This window comes from Amblyomma mixtum, chromosome 1 (genome assembly GCF_055824585.1).
Source record: "Amblyomma mixtum isolate Tamu chromosome 1, ASM5582458v1, whole genome shotgun sequence".
NCBI lineage: Eukaryota > Metazoa > Arthropoda > Arachnida > Ixodida > Ixodidae > Amblyomma > Amblyomma mixtum.
The window spans coordinates 273,427,067-273,445,738 of record NC_143012.1 but is presented as its reverse complement, the minus strand read 5'-3'; the positions used below and the strand labels follow the sequence as shown (position 1 = coordinate 273,445,738).

The following is an 18,672-nucleotide window of genomic DNA, read 5'->3' as shown; positions in this document are numbered from 1 at the left end:
ACTGAAGCTACCGTATAGAAATTGGCAAATGTCTTGAACCTGAAAACAATGGATGAACTAGCCACGAGATGTTTTCCATGTCATGTTGCATGGCATGAATTACCGTGGAAGAGTTTCCTTTATGCTCTTTCAGAGTGCAGTTTAGGGAGATACCAATTTCACTAACTGCCAGCGAGAGCCAAGCGCTACAGAATCTGCCTAGTTTGCAGTGGGTTGGAACCCCAGTAGTGCTAGGATGGTTGCCTAGCCTTTTTGAAATACCTACAAAGACCATTCAGTTAAAAGCACCCAGATTACAATATTCAGCAAGAGCTTTCCTAGCACTGTCAGTGCTGAATGAGGTGGTGGTATAGGCAGAAGCATCCCACATCAAGGGATGGTGCAATCAGAAAAGGTGCTACCTACCTGTAAAAGAAAGTTGAAACTGGCCCCTCCTATGCATCGAAAGTACACGTGCAGCACCCACGAACATTCATTACCTGATCTACATTTTCACGGGGCTTCAGTACCCTTCTAGCAGTAGTCTCAGAGCAGCTTGTCAGTGAAATTTCTTTTCCTCATTAACTTTGTGCAGCATTTTCTGCTGCAGGGGCATAAACAGAAAGGCAATATGCGGCTCTGCACAGGAAACAATGTGGAGGCTGGGTACGGTCTCAACCGACTGTTTTGTAACATGATTTTTCTATAGGGCCAACCAAGTTGTTAGTAATCTATTCATATGCTTCATTAATCACCGACAAGGCACGTTGGTAGGAATACTTTATTTGGCACAGCAGTTCTGGCAGCAATGGGTATATTGTCATTCTGCTTGTAGGCCAAGGTGCAGACTTGTGAGCATGTTCTTGAGCCAGTAGCCTGGAACGATGAATAGGTGCCTTGGACCAGAGAATGCTGCGTCATGCAAGGTCGGTTGCTGCAGTCCCTCCCCTAGTGTCAGCCATATGCAGGGTTGGATGCCATGAAAAGAGAAAACAAAAGTGGGCAAGCTCAGAAAAGTAAAATGCAACTAATAAACCACCAGGAGAAACCCACAAACAAATGCACACACACAAAAAAAAATGGAATGTATGCAAGAGAGAAAAAGATAAGAACATCCCCCAATTGTGTTCAGGAAAGTAAAAACAGTGCTAAATTCTACACAAACCACACAGAGAGACGGACAAGATAGGCGCTGCAGTCTGTGTGGTTTGTGTAGAATTTAGCACTGTTTTTACTTTCGTGAACACAATGTCACACCAACTAGCCCAGGAAAAGGTACTGTTAAACATCTCCCAACAGTTTATCGCAGCAGCCTACGCACTCCTGTAGTGGCCTTGTGCATGGACATTTGAAAGACCTTAAAAAAAAAAGGATAAAAGCAACATAGTTGAAGATGTGCTGGAAGAACCACACACAAAAAGAAGTGTGCACAGAGCTCAAGAGAGAATGACAATAGTCAAGACAAACAACGGAAGGTTTTCACTGGGTCAGACCAGTACTAATTAAGAGAATGAAATTATCAGGTTTCAAGTCTTGGCAGTTAAGCTTGGCCAACCCACAACACTGCCGCATTTCCTTTTGCAGCTTCCGACGCTGGCACACAGGAGGTCAAAAGCTCCATATACTAAACACAAAATCTTAAAATGGGGGACAACAAATTTTTGGTTGGCGTCTTTGTTTCAAATATTGCATTGCCCCAGGGCACATATACATGACACATGCTGCACGATTCATATATGCACTATAAATAATTTATTACCGTGCTACTTATACTGAGCGCTTTCGCTTTCTGAGTGCCGGGGTGTGTTATGACGTCACTCCCAAGAGCATCAACCCTGGTCACGCGGGCTCCAAAAGTAGACAAAGGGACTGCTGCGTCGTCTGCTCGTACACATGCTGTGCATAGCAGGGCTTTTCGAATTGCCGGCCGGTACTACAATATAATTAGCAAAGCCAAGCGGGTGAGGAGCAACGTCGAGTTCTGAAACCAAGCAGCTCACTTGGGACGATCTCAGTCCGAATACGTGATTTCAGCATTGTATTTAGCTTTGGAACACTCTGGTTTGGTTTGGTTTATGCGGTTTAACGTCCCAAAGCGACTAAGGCTATGAGAGACGCCGTAGTGGAGGGCTCCGGAAATTTCGACCACCTGGGGTTCTTTAACGTGCACTGACATCGCACAGTACACGGGCCTCGAATTTCTCCTCCAAAGAAATTCAGCCGCCGCGGCCGGGATCGAACCCGCGTCTTTCGGGCCAGCAGCCGAGCACCATAGCCACTGAGCCACCGCGGCGGCCGCTTTGGAACACTCTGCCCATTCCAAAAGGATAAAAGGGTGCAACAATTTCTGGGAGTCTTTTTGGTGATCTTGCGAGTATATTGCGCATTCACAAGCAGATAAAATTTGTTTTGTACAATGCATTTTTAAAATAAATATTTGCTTTCCTTGCGCTTTGCTATGTATGAAATTAGACCTAGTTCTCAGCAATGCTCCTGTTCCCGTTGCAGCTTGGATAAGCCCTTGTGATCTAGATGCCAACTGAAAGCAGCATCTGCTTGCATTGGATGAAATGCTCCCAGTGCAGTGCATTGCTGCTATCCACATTGCACATAAAATAAGAATCTAATCCCACTCAAACAAATATCTTTCCGCATGGTTTACACAGTCGAGTTTCCTTGCGGTGTGCACAGAATAACAAAAATCTGCGGACAAAAAGACTAAAATGTAAACGTTAAATGCATTCCTGAGTTAAATATGCTATCTAGGCAAGCTGAAGCATTCAACAAAGAAAATTAAAACTGGGTGTCCAGCAAGCTACTCATTTTGAATTCCCGATGGCCGAAGCGAGAAACATAGTGGCGATAATAATGGACAGTATACGTGATCAATTCACAGAAAAAAATTAATGAAGCTGCAAAAGCTGCATTGAAAAGAGATTTGCTTCCCCTGTTTGAGAAAGCTCCTTTTACGAAGTCCATCTCTTTACTATAGGTGGCTACCCTTTTCTTTATTCTTCCCAGCATTTGATGTTCTCTACCAAGTGCGTGGCAACATCAATTTTTTCATTTTGAAGCAGATAACAGCAATAAAATTCACAGCAAATGCAACTGAATATTCTAGAGTAGTTCAGATATCAATACAGATAGTTAAAATTACAATAAAAACATGTTTCCTCAAAATGCAGCAATGAAACGGAATATTCTACACCAATATTTTACTTCTCATAATTTATCACATCCTAATGCTTACTAAGCATCTCAGTGAATGAGAGGAAATCATGTAGAATGGTAAAATTTGCCTAAAGCATAACTGTGTGCAGGGAAAAGCCTGACAGCTTGAATTTGTAAGGTGGCAAGTGGAGATGCTCTTGTCGCAGTTCACACTGAAAAGGCGCATGACGTGATGTGGCACACTGCTGAGAAACAAAAGATTCCACGAAAAATCAATGAACAGCAGCTCAAGCCACAACGCGATTGAGAGCTTTAACAAGACTACGTCTTCCATGCTGCCTCGTGACACCTAGAGACAGATCCAACCGTGAAATGCTGTCCCAGATGCACCATTCTTGACGGGACATGGCCCGCTTAACTTTTGTGTATGGGTTTCACCACACTGGAATCCCTAGCCATAACGGGCCCACAGATGCTGGCAGATTTCAATTTGGAATCTGTGCAGCAATTTTGGCAGCTGTTTTCCTTCTCACCTGACGAAAAGTGCCTCAGTGGTCTGGGCTCTTAGATTTGGAAGTTTCTTAAAATTATGCTCACAAGTTTCTGCTCTCTTTTAATGGTTCATAAGAGTGGTGGCCATATGTGCTTTTACAGAAGAAACAAAGAGCACCACTTTGAGAAAATGCTGGAAAATTATCTAAACGAAACACTCCGCATGCTTTCAGGGGATTCATAAACTTATCATTGTACTGCCAGAGATTATTTCAGGCTTTCAAAGGTTGGTTTTTAAATCAGTGAAAAGTACTGCCGTTTCCTGCCTTTCCAATGAAGGCACCCTGTGCTCACACTGGCATCCCTTTCGACAGCAGCAATGCCATGGGACAAGCACCAAGAGATTTCCATAAAAAATATCAGCTTCCTATGACCTTATCACAGCTCGAACTGCAGAGAAACTAGCCTCTATTTGTTTGTTTCTGCAATGGCCCACAAGATTGATGAGGCCTGAGAGCAAGATTTTCAGATTGATTTTGATGCCACGCTAGGGTGGCGTGGCTCCTTGCATGAGTACACTGAAAGTGCATGAACTCTGCACATCGCTACGACTACGGCTTATTCCACAGAAAATACTTTTGAATGCAGCTATGTCTATCCATATGCACCAGCCCAAATTTACTCTTGAGTCCGGGAACCTGTACAGAATGAACCAGTATATACAATGCTCACATCATGGATGACAAGAAAAAGGCACCCAGAACAGACAGGCTGCCATGCCTCATACGTGTTAGAAGCAAAAATATGCCACGCCAATGTGAACAGACTGTGTGCTGGGCACTCACAGTACCGTTGAAACTTGCGGCAGACCACTGCGTTAATTTCAGTCAGTCCTTTTTTCCAACTTGGCCACTTTCTTGATCGTATTCCTCCCAATTCACTCATTTTTACAGGTAAAGAAAATTCCCCTGATGGTTCAAGGTTGCTACACACCCTGTAAAGCCATCACAGCCCTTCAGAGAAATATAGTAGAACCTTGCTATTCTGTTCTTGGTTCGTGTAATCTGCCGTATAACAAACCCAAAAATTATGCAAGTTACACTATATTTCTTCACAATATAAATCCTGGATAACTTTCTGAAATGATTCCCCGGTGTACATGTCCATAATTTCGTCAAATTCTGACGGCATGGTGCATTCATTGACTAAGAGGAAATGCCAGCCAAGCTAGTCATCATTTTTCGATACTTTGCCCAAATGCACCTGAGCACTGCGGAGAAGGCTATGAAAAAAAGCAAGGAGACAAAGCATCCTAAGAGCAGCGGCGGCTCCTCCACACTACACAAATGCAATGGGACAAAGTATCTGAAAATGCAAAGGAATAGTTGATGGACTGGATGTGCCATGAAGCTCCAGCCCCATGAAAAACGAAAATATGGAAAGAACTTGCAAGCGCTAGAAAAAGAGCTTTCCAAAATTTGTGCCAGCACACACACACACACACACAAAACTTTTAAAGAAGTGAAAGTGCCAATAAATGCCAGGGATTAGGAAATGGCGCAAAACCTGGACATGGAGACAATCACGTGCAGACCAGCAATCAAATTTTTCGAAGCTCCTAATTCAAGCTTCTTGCATAAAACAGCACTTGCAACATCCAAGAAAAAAATAATAAAAGGAGACAAAGAAAGGGGGGGAATGTGGCAAAAAAATTTGCAGACACCATCACGTCAGGATTTAGCATTCATTGAAAAGCAGAGTGCAATCACGTTGAAATCAGTGGGTGGCCAAGCGGCTGCCTAGGGAATTTCTCAGTGCCCATAAGTCCTTATGCAAACGATACACACCACCCAGCTGGCCATATGTGACAATGCCCATGGGAACAATGAATATTACACACCACACAGCATGTGCAGAGGAGGGAATGGCCACGAGCATTTTGGAGCAGTCTTTGTCGCAAGCCAAAATTCCATAGGAGCAGTTTTCCAGTTTTGTAGCCAGTGACCAATACTGAGAGAAGGTAAAGATACGGATATGCCAAAGTTTAAAAAACTACTGGCTGCACAGTTTTTTTAAAATGCATATTATTTAAAAGGAAAGTTCATGAGTGCTTTAATGCATACGCCACACTGACATAATAAGACATGTTGCTGACATGCCTAGCCTACTTGCAGCTGCTTGACGCATCTGGAAAGAGAGAACTTTTCCCTCCCATTGTAAGGAAAGGGGGGTGCCAGCCTGTCCCCACCACACCCGAGGCTCGTCACTAACCTGTTTGCAGGTGCTGGTGTACGAGAAGCCACGACCCTAGCCATGCAGATGTGCCACTGCTATAGCTACTGCTAATCGCTGTCACATGACTTGGGCTTTCTGCAGCAGATTTCAGTTTTCCTCCATGCGCCGCACCTATCATTGCTGCGTTGCCGGCTGACCTGCGCCACTGTGCAGCTGTGGTCCAGCCCCTTCTCATTGCGTTCTCATATTACCAACGCTGTCATGGATAGCGTGCTTCCCAAATTAAATAAGCTGCAGTGTGTCACATCAGGGCGAAGCTCTCAGTATTGACAGCCACGCTGCCTGTGAAGGACTCTTTGCAGATGTTCTGCAGCAGGATGGCAGTGTCATCATCATCATCAGCCTGACTACGCCCACTGCAGGGCAAAGGCCTCTCCCATGTCTCTACAATTAACCCTGTCCTTCGCCAGCTGTGGCCGTATCCCGGCAAACTGCTTAATCTTATCCGCCCATGTACCTTTCTGCCGCCCCCTGCTATGCTTGCCTTCTTTAAGGACCCTTAAGGACCAGCGGTTATTTTGCCTTAGGATTACATACCCTGCTCAAGCCACATTCGAGGCTGAACGGTAGCTATGCAGTTAAAAGGTTTCGTGTGCACATTTTAAAAAATTGATCAGGAATCATTTTTTATCAGGTAAGTGGATATATTCAGGCCGCTTTCAGTTTGGGCATATTGCCGCTTTGCACATAGTTTTTCTGCAGTGCTACGAGGTACACCTTAATGAGGTTTCACTGTACTTATGACTAGTAAGGTTGCTGAATTTGATGCGTTTCAATGTGAAATCTGAACTGACTGATACACCTCCTGCAGTGAGGCCCATGACCCAAGTGTAAAAGTGAAGTTCTGATCTACTGCTATGCGATGCATTCAGAACAGGTGCTGCCCTTGATGGCCTCACAGATAACTTTGACAACAATGGCAACACAGAGATCAAAGTTTGCTCTCCACCATTGGTGCCATGTTTGCTGCTGGTCTAATGTCATTTTCCATTGTGGCCCACTCACAACTCACCTCAATCCTGACCGCGGTGCCAAACCAGCAAACAACCTATAAGTGGTACTGTGCGGATGGATCTTATGGCCATGCCACTGCTCTAATTACATCACACCAATTTCTCTCACTCCCATGGCGACATTCCGAGCAAAGGTGGGGGAAGGAGGAAGTTGGAGCACCACAAAAGCCAAATGTACAACAGGGACACAGTGCAGTGGCCTCGCACAAAGCTCTTGCCCAGAGCTCAAACAGCACAGGCATGTCTGGCTGAGCTTACAACTTTTGTCACACCCAAGCTGACAGCTCACCAGCCACATATACCGCAACAATCACACACGCCAACAGTGCAAGATCTGGCGATATGATGTTAAGCCATCTGTGCTTTAACCAACCCGAAATTCTTACCACTCAGTCCAGTAGATGACTTCAGTTCTCTCCGGCGATACACCCAGCCATTACTGTTTACAGCTATGGTAAATTATCATTTCAACCACTCAGATTCCCTCATCAAGAGGCATGAGGGCAATTGATTACTGTTTGGTTCTTCGGACCAAGAGGCATTAAGGAATAACTACAATTTCTGGGTAAACACTCCCTGAAGGGGCCACAGAAAATCCTCCACCAAAGCTGCAAATTATACTGTTTGAACAGAAACTACTTTTTGTTGTTTATTTATCAGTTTATCTGTACCTCAACGGCCCAAAGGCAGCATTACATAAGGGGTGGGCTGACATGTAACCTCCTGCCACAGAATTTTTCACAAAAAGCAAACCGAAGAGCTAAACTGCCCATCCCCATCTTTGAGGCTTTTTTTCCTCTCATAATTCCTGCTGCACTGGAAGCCCTATGTTGGTGCTTGAACCTGAACGCCACGCACCCATAGGTGTGCCGCACAAATCCTTTATCAGCATAGCGCCACGTAAGATCATGACAATGCCGCATTTGAGGTCAAGAGGTGCAAGTACACAAAACAGTAGGAACGAAACGAAAACACTAATGCTGTGTGAGTCATCCCTGTGCTCTATCTTTTGGCTGTCTCAAAAAGTGAAACTACAACAAATATCGACTTTTAACTTGTGGGGGAAAAAAAAGAGACAAACATAGAAGGAACAACACAAACAACGCCTCGTCCTTGTCTTTCCATGTGTTCTTCAAATATGGGAACTACTCCCTCGTTCAGCTACCTGTCCTACCTACATTCACCTATGGCTTCTCGCCTCTGCTTGTCTCTAGGGGCACAAACGTTCCCGGTTTCACAGCAGGAGGCCCACTTTCAAAATTATAATTTGCTAGATCCGTAACAGCAGAGTTGCTTTGTTCACTATACGGGCAGGCTTTGTTAACCTGGTGTCTGCAGGTGAAAGCCACATTAAGAGTTAATGTTCCCACATTTTCTTTTTGTTTTTTCTTTCTACTTGACAGCCAGGGCGAAAAACTGCCACTCACCCGTGCAAAGCAAATGGCCACATAATCATCATTACCACAATGACCTGTCACACACTGCAACAGTGCCTTGTGAGCTTTATGCAACTCACAAGCTTCCAAAATATCAAAGGACATCAAGCACTTTGTCCACAATGTTCCCCTTCTTAAGGACTCTTTGCAGTATCACCTGTAATAAGCTCTTAATAAAAGAAAGCTTGCTTTTCCAGTAGCCTCATACGCTCCATGCTAGTTAGCTACGTGGGTCCAATCACCTTCCCCGTGTAATACTGAAGCTCAGTGCAGGTGGCACAGCACTAGTTTTAAAATTCACAGGAGGTGGAGAGCTCACCTAGTGGCGCCTTAAAGCCTTTGCTGCTTCCGCATTCTATCGTCCCATTTTGTTCAGCCTCTGCGCCAGCAAGAGAACGCCGGACTCGATGCAGGAATCGGAAAGGTCCGTGCATACAAGTAAACTGCATTTCGGTTTTTCAAGTGCCGTTTTCTGAAATGGAAATAAATTTAAAAGAACATGTTTACGCGCTGCAGACACCAAAGCGTAATCGCTTATCTCGCCGCAATTAGTGCCCTTGTTTCGGAAAGCGGCTCGTATGGATAAACAGCAACACAACTGTAAAATGAACCATTAAATCAGTAATCTATACACTTTCCTATTAGCGGGGGCACAAAAAATCGGACCGCGCACAAAACTCACCGCATAAACGGACTGTTGTCAAAGGTTTCCCGCCTTTTTTTTCGGGCGCAGGCTAACCATGCCTGTTTTACATGACCAAAAGTTACGTTTGGCCGGGCTGACAAAAGGTACAAAAACATACTCAGCGCATATTCTCTTCTGTCGAACTGCACTGAGCTTTTGAGCAGAACTCAGGATAAAACAGACGAGTCTCACCTTTAGGGCCTTTGTGTCCACTGCCGGGCAAGCGGGCTCAGTGCTAGTCCTGGGTGATCTGCAAACACAAAATATTCGGGCGCAAGGAAGTTCAAAATGAAATGCCGAATGCCATATAACGGGCAATCACTCAATACATACAGTACATACATACCAAAAGACAGGAAGAACAGAGAAATTGCTCACGGGCAACACGAGCGCGCGTAGCTCCCACCGTCCGTCCATTCTCCTACTGCAAGCAATGCTCGGCTCGGCTGTAGCTCGGCTCAAACATGACAAAAACAACAAAAAAATGGCCGGACGTGGCGTCATTTTTCAAACCGGATGCGACGTCACGGGTGAAAATAACGCTTGCGTTATTGCGACCGGGTCGCAGGAGACACTTCCGTTTTCGTCCCGTTCCTTGCGCTGTTATTTCATCATGAATTACCAACTAGCCCGGCATCTGGAAGTGTCTCCTGCGACCCGGTCGCAATAACGCAAGCGTTATTTTCACCCGTGACGTCGCATCCGGTTTGAAAAATGACGCCACGTCCGGCCAATTTTTTGTTGTTTTTGTCATGTTTGAGCCGAGCTACAGCCGAGCCGAGCATCGTTTGCAGTAGGAGAATGGCCGGACGGTGGGAGCTACGCGCGCTCGTGTTGCCCGTGAGCAATTTCTCTATTCTTCCTGTCTTTTGGTATGTATGTACTGTATGTATTGAGTTATTGCGCGTTATATGGCATTCGGCATTTCATTTTGAACTTCCTTGCGCCCGAATATTTTGTGTTTGCAGATCACCCAGGACTAGCACTGAGCCCGCTTGCCCGGCAGTGGACACAAAGGCCGTAAAGGTGAGACTCGTCTGTTTTATCCTGAGTTCTGCTTAAAAGCTCAGTGCAGTTCGACAGAAGAGAATATGCGCTGAGTATGCGCTGAGGTTTGTACCTTTTGTCAGCCCGGCCCAACGTAACTTTTGGTCATGTAAAACAGGCGTGGTTAGCGTGCGCCCGAAAAAAAGGCGGGAAACTTTTGACAACAGTCCAGTTGAACTAACCGTTTATGCGGTGAGTTTTGTGCGCGGTCCGATTTTTTGTGCCCCCGCTAATAGGAAAGTGTGTAGACTACTGATTTAATGGTTCATTTTACAGTTGTGTTGCTGTTTATCCATACGAGCCGCTTTCCGAAACAGGGGCACTAATTGCGGCGAGATAAGCGATTACGCTTTGGTGTCTGCAGCGCGTAAACATGTTCTTCTTTTAAATTTATTTTCATTTCAGAAGACAGCACTTGAAAAACCGAAATGCAGTTTACTCGTATGCAGGGACCTTCCCGATTCCTGCATCGAGTCCGGCGTTCTCTTGCTGGCGCAGAGGCTGAACAAAATGGGACGATAGAATGCGGAAGCAGCAAAGGCTTTAAGGCGCCACAGGGTGAGCTCTCCACCTTCTGTGAATTTTAAATCGAGTGCTGTGCCACCTGCACTGAGCATCGGCTTTACATGGGGAAGGTGCTTGCATGAGGCAACTGGAAAAGCAAGCGTTCTTTTAAGGCCTCTAAGCTTAAAGCCTTTTTACAGGTGATGCTTCAGAGACACCTGAAGGAGATGAACATTGTGGACAAGGTGCTTGATGTCCTTTGCTATTTTGGAAGCTTTTGAGGTGCATAGAGCTCGCAAGGCACTGTTGCAGTGTGTGACAGGTCATTGTGGTAATAATTACGTGGCTATTTGCCTTGCATCGGGTGGGCGGTAGTTTTTCGCCCTAGCCATCACAGGGAAAGAAGAAACAAGAAGAAAACTTGGAAATATTCACTCTTAAGGTGGCATTCACCTGCAAACCCCAAGTGAACAAAGCCTGCCTGTATAGTGAACAAAGCAACTAGGCTGTCACGGATCAAGCAAATTGTAATTTTGAAAGTGGGCTTCCTGCTGTGAAACTGGGAATGTTTGTGCTCCTAGAGACAAGCAGTGGCGAGAAGCCATAGACGAGTGTAGGTAGGGCAGCTAGCTGAATGAGGGAGTAGTTCCCGTATTTGAAGAACACATGGAAAGATAAGGACGAGGCATTGTTTGTGTTGTTCCTTCTATGTTTGTCTCTTTTTTTTCCCCACAAGTTAAAAGTAGATATTTGTTGTAGTTTCACTTTTTGAGGCAGCCAAAAGATGGAGCACAGGGATGACTCGCACAGCATTAGTGTTTTTGTTTCGTACCTAGTGTTTTGGGTACTTGCACCTCTTGACCTCAAATGCGGCATTGTCATGATCTTACATGGTGCTATGCTGATAAAAGATGTGTGCAGCACACCTATGGGTGTGTGGCATTCAGGTTCAAGCACCAACGTAGGACTTCCAGTGCAGTAGGAATTATGAGAGGAAAAAAAGCCTCAAGGGTGGGGATGGGCAGTTTAGCTCTTCAGTTTACCTTTTGTGAAAAATTCTGCAGCAGGAGGTTACATGTCAGCCCACCCCTTTTGTAATGCTGCCTTTGGGCCGTTGAGGTACAGGTAAACTGATAAATAAACAACAAAAAGTAATTGCTGTTCAAACAATATAATTTTCAGCTTTGGTGGAGGATTTTCTGTGGCCCCTTCAGGGAGGGTTTACCCAGAAATTGTAGTTATTGCTCAATTGCCCTCATGCCACTTGATGAGGGAATCTGAGAGGTCGAAATGATAATTTACCATAGCTGTGAACAGTAATGGCTGGGTGTATCGCCGGAGAGAACCGAGGTCATCCACTGGACTGAGTGGTAAGAATTTCGGGTTGGTTAAAGCACAGATTGCTTAACATCATATCGCCAGATCTTGCACTGTTGGCGTGTGTGTGATTGTTGTGGTGTGTGTGGCTGGTGAGCTGTCAACTTGGGTGTGACAAAAGTTGTAAGCTCAGCCAGACATGCCTGTGCTGTTTGAGCTCTGGGCAAGAGCTTTGAGCGAGGCCACTGCATTGTGTCCCTGTTGTACATTTGGCTTTTGTGGTGCTCCAACTTCCTCCTTCCCCCACCTTTGCTCGGAATGTCGCCATAGGAGTGAGAGAAAGTGGTGTGATGTAATTAGAGCAGTGGCATGGCCATAAGATCCATCCGCACAGTACCACTTATAGGTTGTTTGCTGGTTTGGCACCGCGGTCAGGATTGAGGTGAGTTGTGAGTGGGCCACTGTGGAAAATGACATAAGAGCAGCAGCAAACATGGCACCAATGGTGGAGAGCAAACTTTGATGTCTGTGTTGCCATTGTTGTCAAAGTTATCTGCGAGGCCATCAAGGGCAGCACCTGTTCTGAATGCATCGCATAGCAGTAGATCAGAACTTCACCTTTACACTTGGGTCATGGGCCTCACTGCAGGAGGTGTATCAGTCAGTTCAGATTTCACGTTGAGACGCATCAAATTCAGCAACCTTACTACTCATAAGTACAGTGAAACCTCATTAAGGCGTACCCCGTAGCACTGCAGAAAAACTATGTGCAAAGCGGCAATATGCCCAAACTGAAAGCGACCTGAATATATCCACTTACCTGGTAAAAAATGATTCCTGATCAATTTTTTAAAATGTGCACACGAAACCTTTTAACTGCATAGCTACCTTTCAGCCTCGAATGTGGCTTGAGCAGGGTATGTAATCCGAAGGCAAAATAACCGCTGGTCCTTAAGGGTCCTTAAAGAAGGCAAGCATAGCAGGGGGCGGCAGAAAGGTACGTGGGTGGATAAGATTAAGCAGTTTGCCGGGATACGGCGGCCGGGATACACAGCTGGCGAAGGACAGGGTTAATTGGAGAGACATGGGAGAGGCCTTGGCCCTGCAGTGGGCGTAGTCAGGCTGATGATGACACTGCCATCCTGCTGCAGAACATCTGCAAAGAGCCCTTCACAGGCAGCGTGGCTGTCAATACTGAGAGCTTCGCCCTGATGTGACACACTGCAGCTTATTTAATTTGGGAAGCACGCTATCCATGACAGCGTTGGTAATATGAGAAGGGGCTGGACCACAGCTGCACAGTGGCGCAGATCAGCCGGCAACGCAGCAATGATAGGTGTGGCGCATGGAGGAAAACTGAAATCTGCTGCAGAAAGGCCAAGTCATGTGACAGCGATAAGCAGTAGCTATAGCAGTGGCACATCTGCATGGCTAGGGTCGTGGCTGCTCGTACACCAGCACCTGCAAACAGATTAGTGACGAGCCTCGGGTGTGGTGGGGACAGGCTGGCACCCCCCTTTCCTTACAACGGGAGGGAAGAGTTCTCTCTTTCCAGATGCGTCAAGCAGCTGCAAGTAGGCTAGGCATGTCAGCAACATGTCTTATTATGTCAGTGTGGCGTATGCATTAAAGCACTCATGAACTTTCCTTTTAAATAATATGCATTTAAAAAAAACTGTGCAGCCAGTAGTTTTTTAAACTTTGGCACATCCGTATCTTTACCTTCTCTCAGTATTGGTCACCTGCTGCAAAACTGGAAATCTGCTCCTAATAGAATTTTGGCTTGCTTCAAAGACTGCTCCAAAATGCTCGTGGCCATTGCCTCCTCTGCACATGCTGTGTGGTGTGTAATATTCATTTTTCCCATGGGCATTGTCACATATGGCAAGCTCGGTGGTGTATCATTGTTTGCGTAAGAACTTACGGGCACTGAGAAATTCCCTAGGCAGACGCTTGGCCACCCACTGATTTCAAGGTGATTGCACTCTGCTTTTCAATTAATGCTAAATCCTGATGCGATGGTGTCAGCAAATTTTTTTTGCCACCTTCCCCCTTTTTTTTTTTTTTTGTCTCCTTCTTTTAGTATTTTTTTCTTGGATGTTGCGAGTGCTGTTTATTATGCAAGAAGCTTGAATTAGCAGCTTCGAAAAATTTGATTGCTGGTCTGCACGCGATTGTCTCCATGTCCAGGTTTTGCACTATTTCCTAATCCCTGGCATTTATTGGCACTTTCACTTCATTAAAACTTTTTTGTGTGTGTGTGCTGGCACAAATTTTGGAAAGCTCCTTTTCTAGCGCTTGCAAGTTCTTTCCATATTTTCGTTTTTCATGGGGCTGAAGCTTCATGGCACATCCAGTCCATCAACTATTCCTTGGCGTTTTCAGATACATTGTCCCATTGCACTTGTGTAGTGTGGAGGAGCCGCCGCTGCTCTTAAGATGCTTTGTCTCCTTGCTTTTTTTCATAGCCTTCTCCGCAGTGCTCAGGTGCATTTAAGAAAAGTATCGAAAAATGATGACTAGCTTGGCTGGCATTTCCTCTTGGTCTCTGAATGCACCATGCCGTCAGAATTTGACAAAATTATGGACATGTACACCAGGGAATCATTCCACAAAGTTATCCAGGATTTATATTGTGAAGAAAAATAGCGTAACACGCATAATTTTTGGGTTTGTTATACGGCACATTACACGAACCAAGAACAGAATAGCAAGGTTCTACTATATTTCTCTGAAGGGCTGTGATGGCTTTACAGGGTGTGTAGCAACCTTGAATCATCAGGGGAATTTTCTTTACCTGGAAAAATGAGGGAATTGTGAGGGATACGATCAAGAAAGTGGCCAAGTTGGAAAAAATGACTGACTGAAATTAGCGTAGTGGTCTGCCGCAAGTTTCAACGGTACTGTGAGTGCCCAGCACACGGTCTGTTCACATTGGCGTGGCATATTTTTGCTTCTAACATGTATAAGGCATGGCAGCCTGTCTGTTTTGGGTGTCTTTTTCTTGTCGTCCATGATGTGAGCATTGTATATACTGGTTCATTCTGTACAGGTTCCCGGACTCGACAGTTAATTTGGGCTGGTGCATAGGGATAAACATAGCTGCATTCAAAAGTATTTTCTGTGGAATAAGTCGTAGTCATAGCAATGTAAAGAATTCATGCACTTTCAATGTACTCATGCGAGGAGCCACGCCACCCTAGCGTGGCATCAAAATCAAACTGAAAGTCTTGCTCTCAGGCCTCGTCAATCTTGTAGGCCATTGCAGAAACAAACAGAGGCTAGTTTCTCTGCGGTTTGAGCTGTGATAAGGTCATAGGAAGCTGATATTTTTTATGGAAATCTCTTGGTGCTTGTCCCATGGCACTGCTGCTGTCGAAAGGGATGCCAGTGTGAGCGCAGGGTGCCTTCATTGGAAAGGCAGGAAACGGCAGTACTTTTCACTGATGGAAAAACCGACCTTTGAAAGCCTGAAATAATCTCTGGCAGTGCAATGAGCAGTTTATGAATCCCCTGAAAGCGTGCGGAGTGTTTTGTTTAGATAATTTTCCAGCATTTTCTCAAAGTGGTGCTCTTTGTTTCTTTTGTAAAAGCACATATGACCACCACTCTTATGAACCATAAAAGAGAGCAGGAACTTGTGAGCATAATTTTAAGAAACTTCCAAATCTAAGAGCCCAGATCACTGAGGCACTTTTCGTCTGGTGAGAACGAAAACAGCTGCCGAAATTGCTGCACAGATTTTGAATTGAAATGTGCCAGCATCTGTGGGCCCGTTATGGCTAGGAATTCCAGTGTGGTGAAACCCATACACAAGAGTTAAGCGGGCCATGTCCCGTCAAGAATGATGCATCCGGGACAGCATTCCATGGTTGGATCTGTCTCTAGGTGTCACGAGGCAGCGTGGAAGACAGTCTTGTTAAAGCTCTCACTCGCGTTGTAGCTTAACTGTTCATTGATTTTTTGTGTAATCTTTTGTTTCTCAGCAGTGTGCCACATCACGTCATACGCCTTTTCAGTGCGAACTGTGACAAGAGCACCTCCACTTGCCAGCTTGCAAATTCAAGCTGTGAGGTTTTTCCCTGCACACAGTTATGCTTTAGGCAAATTTTACCATTCTACATGATTTCCCCTCATTCACTGAGATGCTCGGTAAGCATTAGGATGTTATAAATTATGAGAAGTAAAATATTGGTGTGGAATATTCAGTTTTATTGCTGCATTTTGAGGAAACATGTTTGTATTGTAATTTTAACTATCTGTATTGATATCTGAACTACTCTAGAATATTCAGTTGTATTTGCTGTGAATTTTATTACTATTGTCTGCTTCAAAATGAAAATTTCGATGTTGACACGCACTTGGTAGAGAACATCAAATGCTGGGAAGAATAAAGGAAAGGGTAGCCACCTATAATAAAGAGATGGACTTCGTAAAAGGAGCTTTCTCAAACAGGGGAAGCAAATCTCTTTTCAATGCAGCTTTTGCGGCTTCATTAATTTTTTTCTGTGAATTGATCATGTATACTGTCCATTATTATCGCCGCTATGTTTCTCGCTTCGGCCGTTGCCAATTCAAAATGAGCAGCTTGCTGGACGCCCAGTTTTAATTTTCTTTGTTGAATGCTTCAGCCCGTCTAGATTGCATATTTAACTCAGGAATGCATTTAATGGCTACATTTTAGTCTTTTTGTCCGCAGATTTTTGTTATTCCGTCCACACTGCAAGGAAACTCGACTGTAAACCACGCGGAAAGATATTTGTTTGAGTGGGATTAGATTCTTATTTTATGTGCAATGTGGATAGCAGCAACGCACTGCACTGGGAGCATTTCATCCAATGCAAGCAGATGCTGCTTTCAGTTGGCATCTAGATCACAAGAGCTTATCCAAGCTGCAACGGGAACAGCAGGATTGCTGAGAACTAGCTCTAATTTTATACACAGCAAAGCACAAGGAAAGCAAATATTTATTTTAAAAATGCATTGTACAAAACAAATTTTATCTGCTTATGAATGCACATTATACCCGCGAGATCACCAAAAAGATTCCCAGAAATTGTTGCACCCTTTTATCCTTTTGGAATGGGCTGAGTGTTCCAAAGCTAAATACAACACTGAAATCGCGTATTCCGACTGAGATCGTCCCAAGTGAGCTGCTTGGTTTCAGAACTCGACGTTGCCCCTCACCCGCTTGGCTTTGCTAAGCATATTGTAGTACCGGCCGGCAATTCGAAAAGCCCTGCTATGCACAGCATGTGTACGAGAGCAGACAACGCAGCAGTCCCTTTGTCTACTTTTGGAGCCCGCGTGACCAGGGTTGATGCTCTTGGGAGTGTTGATGCTCTTGGGAGTGACGTCATAACACACCCCGGCGCTCAGAAAGCGAAACCGCTCAGTATAAGTAACACGGTAATAAATTATTTATAGTGCATATATGAATAGTGCAGCATGTGTCATGTATATGTGCCCTGGGGCAATGCAATATTTGAAACAAAGACGCCAACCAAAAATTTGGTGTCCCCCCCCATTTTAAGGTTTTGGGTTTAGCATATGGAGCTTTTGGCCTCCTGTGTGCCAGCGTCGGAAGCCTCAAAAGGAAATGCGGCAGTGTTGTGGGCTGGCCAAGCTTAAGTTCAAGACTTGAAACCTGATAATTTGATTCTCTTAATTAGTACTGGTCTGACCCAGTGAAACCCTTTCGGTTTGTCTTGACTATTTTCATTCTCTCTTGAGCTCTGTGCACACTTCTTTTTGTGTGTGGTTCTTCCAGCACATCTTCAACAATGTTGCTTTTATCCTTTTTTTAAGGTCTTTCAAATGTTCATGCACAAGGCCACTACAGGAGTGCGTAGGCTGCTGCGATAGTCTGTTGGGAGATGTTTAACAGTACCTCTTGCTGGGCTAGTTCGTGTGACATTGTGTTCAGGAAAGTAAAAACCGCTAAATTCTACACAAACCACACAGAAAGACTGCAGCGCCCGTCCTGTCGGTCTTTCTGTGTGGTTTGTGTAGAATTTAGCACTGTTTTTACTTTCCTGAACACAATTGGGAGATTTCCTTTTCTTTTTCTCTCTTGCATGCATTCCATTTTTTTTTGTGTGTGTGCAATGTTCGTGCATATTGTTTGCGGGTTTCTCTTAGTGGTTTATTAGTTGCATTTTACTTTTCTGAGCCTGCCCACTTTTGTTTTCTCTTTTCATGGCATCCAACCCTGCATATGGCTGACACTAGGGGAGGGACTGCAGCAACCGACCTTGCATGACACAGCATTCTCTGGTCCAAGGCACCTATTTATTCATCGTTCCAGGCTACTGGCTCAAGAACGTGCTCACAAGTCTGCACCTTGGCCTACAAGCAGAATGACAATATACCCATTGCTGCCAGAACTGCTGTGCCAAATAAAGTATTCCTACCAACATGCCTTGTCGGTGATTAATGAAGCATATGAATAGATTACTAACAACTTGGTTGGCCCTATAGAAAAATCATGTTACAAAACAGTCGGTTGAGACCATACCCAGCCTCCACATTGTTTCCTCTGCAGAGCCGCATATTGCCTTTCTGTTCATGCCCCTGCAGCAGAAAATGCTGCACAAAGTTAATGAGGAAAAGAAATTTCACTGACAAGCTGCTCTGAGACTACTGCTAGAAGGGTACTGAAGCCCCGTGAAAATGTAGATCAGGTAATTAATGTTCGTGGGCGCTGCATGTGTACTTTCAATGCGTAGGAGGG

The 18,672-nt window shown here is 44.8% G+C and overlaps 2 long non-coding RNA genes across 6 annotated transcripts; one reads left to right on the top strand and one right to left on the bottom strand.

Annotated features, from left to right (window-relative positions):
* Positions 1 to 746: 746 nt before the first annotated feature.
* LOC149371725 (uncharacterized) lies at positions 747 to 9,626 on the bottom strand. 2 transcript variants are annotated; one of them, XR_016286917.1, is made up of 5 exons: positions 9,418 to 9,626; positions 9,264 to 9,321; positions 8,706 to 8,858; positions 5,543 to 5,652; positions 747 to 4,636 (listed from the first exon to the last, which is right to left on the bottom strand). It is a non-coding gene; the product is annotated as an uncharacterized LOC149371725 (long non-coding RNA). The 2 variants fall into 2 exon arrangements; XR_016286916.1 differs by lacking the exon at positions 5,543 to 5,652 and having other exon boundaries at positions 747 to 927; positions 9,418 to 9,593.
* Positions 9,627 to 9,741: 115 nt separating this feature from the next.
* Positions 9,742 to 18,355, top strand: LOC149371724 (uncharacterized). 4 transcript variants are annotated; one of them, XR_016286915.1, is made up of 4 exons: positions 9,742 to 9,943; positions 10,040 to 10,097; positions 10,524 to 10,676; positions 14,696 to 18,355. It is a non-coding gene; the product is annotated as an uncharacterized LOC149371724 (long non-coding RNA). The 4 variants fall into 4 exon arrangements; XR_016286913.1 differs by having other exon boundaries at positions 9,747 to 9,943; positions 18,171 to 18,355; XR_016286914.1 differs by having other exon boundaries at positions 9,743 to 9,911; positions 10,524 to 18,355.
* Positions 18,356 to 18,672: the final 317 nt, after the last annotated feature.